This window comes from Oryx dammah, unplaced genomic scaffold (genome assembly GCF_014754425.2).
Source record: "Oryx dammah isolate SB20612 unplaced genomic scaffold, SCBI_Odam_1.1 HiC_scaffold_11232, whole genome shotgun sequence".
In the NCBI taxonomy this organism is placed as follows: domain Eukaryota; kingdom Metazoa; phylum Chordata; class Mammalia; order Artiodactyla; family Bovidae; genus Oryx; species Oryx dammah.
This window is the reverse complement of record NW_024080625.1, coordinates 1,976,437-1,988,555: the sequence shown is the minus strand read 5'-3', so window position 1 is coordinate 1,988,555 and position 12,119 is coordinate 1,976,437. Positions and strand designations below refer to the sequence as shown.

At 53.3% G+C, this 12,119-nt stretch overlaps 1 protein-coding gene across 1 annotated transcript in view; it reads right to left on the bottom strand.

Moving 5' to 3' along the window:
• The window catches only part of LOC120861319 (vitamin D3 receptor), a 104,220-nt gene extending 92,197 nt beyond the window's left edge, over positions 1-12,023 (bottom strand). Inside the window, exon 1 of the mRNA XM_040236959.1 lies at positions 11,783-12,023. The gene's annotated coding sequence lies outside the window, so the exon portion shown is untranslated. The remainder of the gene's footprint in view (positions 1-11,782) is intronic.
• Positions 12,024-12,119: the final 96 nt, after the last annotated feature.

The window sequence follows — 12,119 nt, the reverse complement described above, 5'->3', positions numbered from 1 at the left end:
TAGAGAGCAGCCCTAGGAATTAGATCAAATGTGACGAGGGAAATGTGTAAAGCATGTGTCTAGACTCATTCTTGGAGAAGGCAATGGCACCTCACTCCAGTACTCTTGCCTTGAAAATCCCATGGATGGAGGAGCCTGGAAGGCTGCAATCCATGGGGTCGCTGAGGGTCGGACACGACTGAGCGACTTCACTTTCACTTTTCACTTTCATGCACTGGAGGAGGAAATGGCAACCCACTCCAGTGTTCTTGTATGGAGAATCCCCATGGACAGGGATGCCTGGTGGGCTACAGTCCAGGGGGTCACAAAGAGTCAGACATGACTGAGCAGCTAAGAACAGCACACACAGAGGGACACAAAGGAAACAGAGCCATGGGGAACTGGAAAGACAGAGAAAGAGCTAGCTAAAGCAAGATCATCTTGGTTCTCAGAGACCTGGGCTCCATATACCACAAATGCCACTGGAAGAGACAAAGCCGGGAAGACGCTTCTAGTTCTTAGGCATAGAAGACCCTGGGGAGGGTGAGCTGCACAGATCTCTGATGGCACAGGAGCCTAAGTGGGGGAGGAGCCTGGCCCTTCTGGAGGAGGATGTGGAGGAGGGCAAGGATACCTTCTCAGAGCCCAACCTGACTGGGGCTGAGACCTGGGGTTTCCAAGCAAAGCAATGTGAGCCCGCCTATAGCCTCAGAGTTGGAAGGATCTGAGACCCTTGGGATAGGAGGGGATCAGGGTAGGGCTAGCATTTCACCAGCCCCTTCCCCCATACTGCTTATATTCCCCAGACCTTGGAATCCTCTGAGGGACTGAGGACAATATGTTTAATGTCACTGGGAGAGGCTGGTGAGGCCAGGACACCCTTGGACATATGCTGGTGGCTGGTTCCATCCTGTGTCCAGGCTTGGGTGTAAAGAAACTGCTGGAAGTTTGTGCTCCACTGCTTGCCCCAGGCAGCATTGTCCCAGGGAGTGGGCCCTCCTCTCCTCTCCTCCAGCCCCACAGACTAACCTGGCTTTGCTAGCTGAGACCTAGAGGGCTAGTGTGAACAGGACAGTGTGGAAAGCCTCTCTGAGGAGATGACACCCAGGCCAACAGACAGGCTGAGAATGGGGCTGGCTGTTGGAGGGGGAGGGCCAGGCAGGGGGAGTGGAAGGCCCTGAGGCAGAAAAAGAACTTCAACCTTAAGGAACTGAAATAGCCAAGTGCCTGGTCAGTAAGGAGGGCAGAAGATGAAGCTGGGGACATGGGGGAAGTCCAGAATTACTCAGGACCTGCCTTACAGTCTACAGTAGCATTCTGAGCTTGCGCGCACGCGCGCACACACACACACACTCTCTGAATGGTTTGCGGGGAAAGGCTACTATGGTCTGAATGATGATTCTTAATGCTCATGGGGACTGAAATGGAGAAGTCCCAAGCTGGGAGCAGGGGACTGGTCATGAGGGTAGAGTCCAGGTGAGGAGAGGAGGGTAATTTGAAGACGCTGGGATGGTGATGGCAATTGAGAGAAATGGTGGGATTAGCAGTACACTTTGGAGGCAGGGTTTGCTGGACCTGATGATAATATGGATGTGGAAGGTGAGGAGGAATCAAGGAGCACAGTCCTTAGCAATGAGGAAGCAGAGGTGACATAGGCAAGCCTGGGGGAGTAGGTAGCAGGCTCAAAATGACCAGGGACCTCAGGTAGAAATGTCACATGGGACCTGCCTCTGGAAATTGGGCCTCAGAGGGGAGGAAAGGGCCAGTCAGAAATGAGGACTTGCCATCTTGTGGGTGGTATGTACAGCCATGGAAATGCACAGAGAGGAGCCCCAGGCCAAGTCCAAGGGCGCTGGCTTTAGAGGCACTTTGAAGCCAGCACCGGGGCAGGAAGAAAATCAGGAGAGCGCCTTGTGGGGAAGCCCGGAGAGGGAAGGGTTTCAGGGTGGCGTAGGCTGAGTTAAAGCAGCCGAGAGAGAGGAAGCCTGTGAGGTCAGAGTCTGGTGAATTTATTGTGAATGGTGGCATGGCAGAAGTCAGGCTGGAGAGCGTGGGAAGAGGGGATGGCTGAGGAGGAAGTAGAGGCAAGCGTCATGTCCCCACAACTTAGGCTCTAGGGGAGGCGGTGTGGATCTGGTAGAGGGATTTTTGAAAGACCTGTTCTGCATTCTGGGTGGAAGCCAGAGAATGAAAGTGTGAATGAGATGGGGGTTAGGCCTCCCTCAGGCACCCCTACCTCTTCCAATAGAGTTGAGGAAACCTCTACCCCCGAACGGAGCTTCTCTCGTAGCTCAATTGATAAAGAATCTGCCTGCAATGCAGGAGACCCCGGTTTGAGGCCTGGGTCAGGAAGATCCCCTGGGAAGGAAATGGCAACTCACTCCAGTATTCTTGCCTAGAGAATCTCATGGACAGAGGAGCCCGGCAGGCCCCAGTCAATGGAGTCACAAGAGTCAGACACGATTTAGCGACTGTCACCACCTACCCTCAAACCCAGACCTCTGCCTCTCGGGCCCCTCGGGCCCCTCCTTGGGCTGCACGGAAAGAAGTGCCAGGACCAGGGTGAAGGAAGCTGGGAAGGGAGGGCCTGCCTCGCTCTGGAAATAGAAAACCAGTGCTGGTAACTGAGTAACTCCTGGAGATGGGGCAAAGGCCCTGGCAGAGCCTGAAGGAGCAAAAATAATCTGTGCCGCTTGGGCGGTGAGGCAGATAGGAAGTGGGGGCCGGGGAGGCCTGGCCTGCGGTCCCTCAGCCCCCAGCAGCCCTCCCTGGCCTACAGGGGCGGGCTCTGCTTTTCAGTCTTGCTCTGGCCTGGCCAGAAGCAATGGGTCCTGGCAGGCAGAGCCTCCTCAATTAATGGCCATGCACCAGCGCCCAGGCCAGTGAGCTCGGTCCCCTCTGCCTCACAGCACTGCCTGTTCCAGACCCCAGATGAGAACATCACCCAGACAGACAAGCAGGCAGAGCCCCGCTGAGCCCCAGCCAGGCAGCCGCGGCCTGGGCAGCCCCAGTTGCCTGAGGTCAGGGAGGGGTGGCCTCCCACCCTACTCCAGGAGGCAGGCCTCGACCACCCCAGCCTCCCTCAGATCTCCTTGCCCAAGGTCCAAAAGGTTATGCACACACTGCCCCCAACATACCCTCGCACACACAGCAGATGACAGGGTCCTCAGAGGGAAGGCTGATCTAACAGCATCCATGACTTCCTGGGTGATGGGTGAGTTTTGGGTGCAGAACCTGCTGAATAAGGGTCTGGCCCTTCTCCCTCTTTCAGCACCCCTGTCCTAGCTCACCTTAGGGACAAGGACACCTCCATCTCTCTGCTTCACTTCCTGTTCCCAGGCTCACTTCTAAGATCACAGGAAGCAAGAGACACAACTTCTCATCAAGCAGATGGTGCAGGAAGATGGAGTGAGGCCCCCAGGCCTGCCCCTCTTCCCTCATAGCACACCATCCCCAGGAAAGCAGGGCTTTGAGGAGCGGAAGGTGCTAGGCTCCAGAGCACAGGGGTTGGGCCCCTCTCTCCCAGGGAAGGAAAGGAAGGTGAGAATCACTGACCTGAGAAGTTTCCATGAACTCTGGCCATGCTGGAAAGGGGGAGAGGCCCACATAAGCGGGCAAGGCACAGGGGAAAGCAGTAACCTCTCCTAGTGGTTTCCTTACCATAAATTTCTAATTGGATCTGGACCCAGTGGTACAAACAGACACATAGGACCTGCCTGAGGAATGAGCAGGCCTGGGAGCCACGTGCCACCAGGACTTTAGAGGAATTAGGGGCACTGGTAGCAAGGGACTCAGGCCCTGGTCCCCTGGGGTACTGGTCTCAGCAAGGGGAGGCGTTTTACCCAAGAAGCAACCCAAGGCCAGGCCCATGCCCGCTCCTTCTGCCTCCCAGCACAGGAGTGCCCTCTGTTTACAAACAAACTGTGACTGTGGGTGAGAGAGAGAAGGGGTCGTGGTTGATCCTCAGAAACAGCAGGCTCTGTACCCCCCGCTGCTGATTCAGCCACGGCCCCCACCCCCTTCACACACCTCCCTCCCAAGCTGATGGGAACAAAGAGGCTGCAAGTTTCCAGTTGTAAAAGTCAGGGAGGAGCGATCAAGAACAAAGATCAAGGCTTCGGATTTTCCATGACACTTGTGCAAGGGCGGGGGCACCGAGCCTTGCTGAACTGTCTGGCTCAGTTCCCATCACCGTGCCCTCTGGGAAGCAGGAAGCTGCCACCTGGGCCTAGGGCAGTGCCAGGCTCACCACCAGCATGGCGCCCTCTGCTGGGGCCATCTGGGTAGGTGGCACACTCACTGCTCTGCAGAGCCTCCTGAACTCTGGGTCCTCAATCCCAAGTCCTCCCAGCTCTCTAAGATCAGACAGCCTCAGAGCTCAGGAGCTCACTGCACCTAGTGGCCCCCTAAACCTGCACCCTTGTGCAGAGGCCAAGTGACAGAGCATAGGCGGTGTGGACTTTGGGTGGGTGGGGTTGAACGGAATTCATTTGTAGGAGGTCAAAGGGCAGCTGGGCTTCCCTGGTGGCTCAGCTGGTAAAGGATTCGGCCACAGTGCGGGAGACCCGGGTTCAATCCCTGGGTGGGGAAGATCCCCTGGAGGAGGGCGTGGCAACCTACTCCAGTATTCTTGTCTAGAGACTCCCATGGACAGAGGGGCCTGGCAGGCTACAGTCCATGGGGTTGCAGAGCGTCAGACATGGCTGAGCGACTAAGCACACAGACTGCAGCTGGGACTGGGGTGCCTCCCATGCTGAGGCCAGTCTCCGTGGCCCCTGCCTCCACGTATACCTGACTCTCTCAGCCTCCGAGCAGTCTGGGACTGGGAGAGGTCCACCCGGTTAAACACATGATGGTATGGCACGGAGCCCTCGTCAACTTTTTAAAAATGTCAAATAAACCCATGTATCCAGACATGGAGCATCCTCCCTGTGCCAAAGTACAGTACCAAAGTATAGTACTGTACCAAAGTACAGTGCCGGGGTCCAGCCCCAGTGGATCCAGGGTGATTCGAAGGGGAGACGGAGTAGGCAAGGAAAAAATTTATTAATATAAGATTAGATTAGGAAGAAATAGTGTAGTAGGAAAATTAAGTGGAGAAAAGATGCTGAATAACTTGGTTTACATGGAAAGCCAATAAAGTTCCAGACAAGGAGCTTGCACCATCTGCGTTAGGCCACCGGCGTCCGTTTGAATATCGGAAAGTGCCCTGTCTTGGGCTCTCTCTCTTACGGATCTTAGAAGCCGGGACAAGTAACTAGACATGGCGAGCCTCCACGCCCCAGATGGGAATTCAGCCTGAAATTAGAGTAAAGAGGAGACACGGGGGAAACCAGTCCTTCCAATGACTGGCCCCTCTATTGTCTAGAAAGGCCTTTTATACCTTTTTGATTGTACATAGAGATCAATGGGTAATACAAAGTTATGCAGCATTAGCAGCCCAGACTCTTATCAAAACCAGGCTTTTCTCTCTGCATACCTAATTGTATACACAAGTCTTAGGTGATTTACATCATCTTCCAGCCAAAAGGGCCAATTAACATTTTACAGCCTTTTTTCTCATATGGGTTTGTCAACCAGAAGACTTATTTGTGTTCTTCTTCTCAAAGTCTGGTGCCACTCTCAGAAAACACTAAATAAAGTTACATTCTTATATAGCAAAGATACAGCAATTTATAACAAGTAAAAGGAGTACAGTGATTTATAACAAAAGAAAAGTAATTAACTCAAAAGTCTAGTGTTGTTAACATCAAAACTACTATATATCTTTTTCCATATCTCATTTACATTGATTAACATCCTCCCAGGTGCCTAAAAGATAAAGAATATGGAGGCCTGGCAGCAATCATTGAGTCAACAAGTGAAATCTTGTCACCAATATGATTTTTAACTCTCTAGAAAAGGCTCTGTATCTTTAAGATGCTTTAAGCTTTGTGCCTCTCGAGGTTGGGGGCTGTAAGCAATTCACAAGCTGTAAGAGGTCAGGGGAACTTGTTAGGCAAGCTAGAGAGCTATCAGAGGGGTTTAACTGAAACATCCCTTTCAAATGCACAAGACTAAAGCCCTGAGTTAACTTTTTGCAGAGAGTCTCAGAAAAGTGAAAAAGCAGAGTACAAAGGCCGGCAGATTTTTGGTTTTGGGGGTACATGCCTGGGAAATACCAGGGGGACACCCAGAGATCTGACTCGACTTGCCCATCAAATCTCTGCCGCATGACCTTGTCACGGGTGGGACTCCTCACGCTGGCTTCCGGCAGTACAGTAAGTGGAAAAACAATAAGTAGATTTTGAAACCATTTTACTAAAAATAATTAGACTTCAAACCACTGCACTTGGATATCTGTATTTAAATAACTATAGTGACTCAGATGGTAAAGCATCTGCCTGCAATGCGGGAGACCCAGGTTCAATCCCTGGGTCGGGAAGATCCTCTGGAGAAGGAAATGGCAACCCACTCCAGCACTCTTGCCTGCAATATCCCATGGACTGAGGAGCCTGGTGGGCTATAATCCATGGGGTTGCAGAGTTGGACACAACTGAGCGACTTCACTTTGAATGTACTTAGAAGGAAGCATAGAGAAGTAAATGTCCAAACTTATGCCTGGGGTCATTTGGATTAGAATTAAAGGAAAGAATTTCGTATTTGAATTTTTATACTAAGCATGTGCGTGCGTGCTTAGTTGCTCAGACGTGTCTGACACTTTCTGGCCACATGGACTGTAGCCTGACAGCCTCCTCTGTCCTTGGGATTCTCCAGGCAAGAATACTGGAGTGGGTTGCCATGCCTTCCTCCAGGGGATCTTCCTAACCCAGGGATCAAACCCGGGTCTCCTGTATTGCAGGCAGATACTTAACCTACCCGAGCCACCAGGGAAGCCCCCGAGCAAGTATAATTTTATAATTAAAAAAAAAAAGATGAGGGTGGGGGAGGTGATTTAGAGCAGTCTAAGTATGTAGATAGAGTTGGGCACACGCATAGACATGCCAGGTGTGTGCACACTCACACACACACACACTCCTGTGCGCATGCTCACACCAAGCACATCTGGCCCACCAAGGAGGGCACACCTGGTAAATCTGGCAAAAACCTGGGTGCCCAGTTGGCTCGGGCACATCCCCACAGACCCAGGCTCCCCTGGCTTGTGTCTGGCAGAGCCTGACGCTCTCTCTAGGCACGGTTCCCATCCTCTTGCTTCCCCAGCCTCCATTTACTCCACCTCCCTTCCCCTCCCAAGCCCCCCAGGCCTCCAGCATTTCCTGCCAGGCATGCACACAGCAGGACCCTGCCCAGTCAAGGGAGTCAACAAATCCAGGAGAGGGGCGCATGGCCTGGCTATGAAGATGGCCTCCCCCTCCTCTGGGGCACTGGGGCACCCATCTCTAAAACCGGGGTTGTCCCAGGGTTTCCTTTGGATCCCGATTTGATTAAGAAACCACCTGGGCCTCAGCCACTCCAAATGTGATCCTGATTCTGCCGCTTACATGTTGGGTGATCTTGGACTAAGGTTATTAAAACCGTCTGAGCCTCAGTTTCCTCATTTGTAAAATGGGAATAATAAGGTTAATATCTATGAGACGAAATGCTTTGGAAGACACACAAGGAAATGACGATCAGGTGTCAGGATCTGGCTCCCTCCAGGGCAGAGAATAGGGCTGTGATCAGGGAAGAACACAAGGACCTCTGAGGTGCTGGAAGTGTTCTAATTCTGGGCTATGGGAACAAGGATGTTTAGTTTAAAATTATTTATTAAACTGTTCATATACGTATATATTTAACAGATGTGTGTGATGTTTCATAAAAAGAAAAAATGTTTTGAAAAGTTTCATATACAGCATAAATGTAAAACAATATGAGCAAGTATAAGGTCCCGTTCTCATTCATAATCTCTGAGGTCAGGGTTAGCTGTGTGGCAAGGGTGACCTAACAAGTAGAGATTTCACTTATAAACCTAGACCAGTGTTGTTTTCTTTGCTAGGGGAGGCCTGGGAGGGCAGAGGTGCCTAAGAGGTGTGGGTTGCTGTAGGTCCACTCAAAACTAGCCCGTTCTTCCCCACGGCTCCTCTCCACCACAGAGGGCTGAGAGCTATGCGCACAGCTGCCCACCCAGCTTCCGGGCTGGCATTATCCTCGCCCCTGCAAAGTTCCCTGAACCCCAGACAGCCTCCTTTCTTCACCCAGCTGCCAGTCCGCATTCCTCAGCAGCTTGGCCCCTTCCTTGGTCCCCAGGCCCACCACTTCCTGCTTCACTGGGGTCCTTCCTCATGCCTGGAAGGTCTGCCCCCCACTTCCCAGCCTTTCCTGGCCCTGCCCCTAGCTCTCCTAGACAGTGAGGCATTCTCTGCCACCCCACAGCACCCCAGGGCTCCAAGGCCAGTCTGCACAACGGCGCCCCTCCTGTGCTGGCTCTGACTCCAGTAGAGGGCTCCCTTGGGAGAACTGGGCATGGAGGCAGGGCTCCCGCTGCCCTCCCAGGCCAGAGACACTATGCTGGGCCACAGCACCCCAATGGCCCTCAGGCCTGAGCCCACCCTGCCATCAGAGGCCACAGGAATTTCTGTGAGGCCTGGCCAGGGCTTCTGCCCGGTGACTGTCAGCTCCCTACCCCCCATCTAACTTGCTCCCTGTCTCTTCCTGACTCGGCTTCTGTTCGACTCTGTGATTTAGTTTGTCTCCCCTCCCTGATTTTCTGTGGGCCTCTGTCTCCTCCATCCTGCCCACTCAGCACAGGGGCAGCAGGAACCTTCTAACTGCGTTGCAGGGGGGTGGGGGGGCAGCCCCTGGGCTTCCGACCCCTGCCCCCTGCCTGAGCCTTTGCTGGCTCCGCTGGGAGGTCTCCCCACCTCACAGCGCCCCCCGCCCAGGTGAAAAGAGCCCGAGAGCCTCAGTGGTAGAGCTGAGCTGAAAGGGAAGAGGAAGCTGATGAAACTGGGGTGCAGGCAGATGGAACTTCTGTTGTTAGGGGAATGCAGAGCGACGGGGTGGGGGGCTGTCTGAGGTCTTGTGTAATTAGAGCTAAGAAGGAAGTTGAGTTCTGGAGGAAAACAGAGCCTTGAGTGACGTAAGAGTGGGTTTCTGGGATGAATTCTGATACTACGTTCTTCTCGGGGTCTAACCTCAAGCCTGCCTGCTGCAGAACTAGCTCTTCCCCATCTGTTCCTTTTTTGCACCGTCAGAACCTGTGCAGGGAGCAAAGTGAAAGCAGGAACAAGAGGTGCTTGCGAAGGGTAGAGAGAGTCTTTCTCATCAGCCTGTAAAGCCACCAGGATGTCCCTTCCCCACCCCCAGTCACCTGAAGCTCCCCAGTCCTTGGCATAGCCCAGAGACCATGCTGGAGGCAGAGGCCACTCCAAGCCATGTAGACAATCTTCCTTTCATGACCTTATTTATTATTCTTTTCCCACCTCTCCACCCCTTCCCCACCAGCTGCTTAAAATATTTTTCAAACAGAAAAATCCAACCACAGCTGGAAACCAACCCTAAAGTTAGTCCAGAACGTGGGAGCTGCCAGGGAAAATTGCCGGAGCTCAGGCGGGGCTGTGGGAGGCAGGGCTTCAGCCACGGAGGCAACCCGGCTCTCTGGGGGCCCCAGAGGGACAGGAGACCAGGCAAGAGGGCCCTCGGGTCCCATCACCATTCCACACAAGGTCAGTGAAGACTCGTGGTGGCCAGGCCCTGAGCTGGGGCCCTGAAGGGACACAAATCAGCTTAAGTAAAGAGACCTTTCCTTAAGGAGTAACAGGCTTCAGGAGGGGGTAAGGCACAGGCCCTCCAGTGACAACAAGAGCATACACTTAGAGAGTGTTTCCTACGTTTGAGGTCCAGGCCTAAGTACTTTTACAAATGTGGCTCAAAGCCCTATCAGGGCTTCCCTGGTGGTCCAGTGACTGAGAATCCACCTGCCAACGCTGGGGACATGGGTTCGATTCCTGGTCTTGGAAGGGTCCACATGCCACAAGGCAACAAAGCCCGTGCACCCCAGCTACTGAGCCTGCAAGCAGCAACTGGTGAACCCTGCACACCCTAGGGCCCATGAGCCACAACGGCTGAGCCCGAGTGCTGCAACCACTGAAGGCCTGCTCCACAAGAGAAGCCACCACAAGGAGAAGCCTGCTCACTGCAGCTAGAGAAAACCCAGGTGTAGATACCAAGACCCAACACAGCCAAATATTTACATAAAGTTTTAAAATCCTATCAGCCCTGTACAGAAAGTACTATTGTTCTCCTCATCTTGTAGAGGAGAAAACCAAGGCACACAGAAGTTAGGAAACTTTCACCCCCCCACCATAGAACTATAGAGGCTAGAGCCAGAATCTTGGCCCAGGGAGCCCAGAATCCATGCTCTCAGTGCTGTACTCTGCCACCTCTGTACATGCAAAGGCAAAGCAAGGACCCCATGAGACAGTATAAACAACATGAAAATTCAGAGATGGTCCCTGGCAGAGGGTCAGAATCAAGGAGGGCTTCGTGCAGGAAGCAGCACAAGCACCACTTCTGGAAGGAGAGTGGGGACTTTGGGCCTATCTCAGTGGCAGGGGCAGAAGGTATAGAGCAGAGAAAGCTGAGGCAAGAGCAGACAGAACACAGGACCCAGGGGACCCAACTCCCAGCATATGACCCCCACCACTCGAGAGGCCACCCCCACCCCTGCCCAGTGCCCAGAGAGAAAGAATGCATAGCTGAACCCAGGCCCGGCCACAGCAACCACTGTCCAGATTCACCCTCCCTCTCTCCAGCATCCCAGGCTGCTTTCTCTCCTCCCTCTGACACCTCCCATCCAATCCTCTCACCCTTCCTGTTTGTACTGGTCCCCTTGCACACCTGTTCACAAGGGTGGGTGAGAGCCCAAAACTACTAAAAATTCTCTATAACACAAATGTTTGGTGGCATTTAATTTAGACCAAAGTCACCAAGCGATCTTGTGGCCATGCAGCCATGTGGCCTCAAGACCCCAAGAGATAGGGTGGCAGGTCCCTGGGCTGGACACCCGTTCTCTCTGCCTTGCCTCCACTTGTCTCTGAGGCCTCTTCCAGTCACGGGGTCTGAGCCTTGGTATTCTCTCTGGATCTGTTTGGTGTGTTGCGTTTCAGGTCTAAAGGCCTCGTGAGCACAGAGTACTCATCTCTCTTCTCCATCCCTAAGGCTTGCCACGGAAAGACCAGCTGGGTGGATGCTCAAGGCTAATTCAAAGCTGGCGGCATCGGCCAGTCTTCTGCACGCCCTCCATGCAAGCTTCTAAGAGCTTGTTGATACTGAATCACCATCACCGTAATATCTGATTAATAGCTGCCGTTTACTGAATGCTTATTGCCTGATGCACAGTATTCTAGAAATTTCTCATGGATTAGCTCATTGCATCATTTAAACAATGCTGCATATGGTTGGATGGCATCACTGACTCAGTGGACGTGAGTCTGAGCAAACTCCAGAGGTGGTGAAGGACAGGGAAGCCTGGCATGCTGCAGTTAGACACGACTTAGTGACTGAACAATATATGAGGAAGCTGAGGCCCAGAAAGGGTTAAAGGCCGTGCCCAAGGTCACAATCAGGTGCAGGGCTTCCACAGGGAGGGAGGGAGCACCCGGAGGGCAATGACTGTGTTTTGTTCGTCATTGTCTCTGCCCCAAGTCCCTGCAAGGCTGGCCTTTACTAGCACAGGAGAAGTGGGAAGACAAAGCTGTGAATTCTGAAGAATTGCCTCCTGTCCAGGAATCTGTGAAAACCACCTGCCCCAGTCCCATGACGTGGAGGGCTCTGAGTCCTTTCTCAGCTCTGGGCCAGCTCGACTCCAGTTGCAAGGACCTACCTGTCCCAAGGTGGGCCTCGCCTGGGTGCACGGAGGTCCCAGGACGGGCAGCTGGCTCCTTCTGGTCCCCCCAGGCGGGCCAGGCCAGGTCACTGCCAGGCCTGCTGAGGTGGCACCTCAGCTTTGGGTGGGCTCCCCTCCTCGGATCCTGGCTCCTCCTGAATCCTTCTGTGGAAGCTGCTGCTGCTGCTGCTGCCAAATCGCTTCAGTCATGTCCGACTCTGAGCGACCCCATAGACGGCAGCCCACCAGGCTCCCCCGTCCCTGGGATTCTCCAGGCAAGAACACCGGAGTGGGTTGCCATTTCCTTCTCCAATGCAGGAAAGTGAAAAGTGAA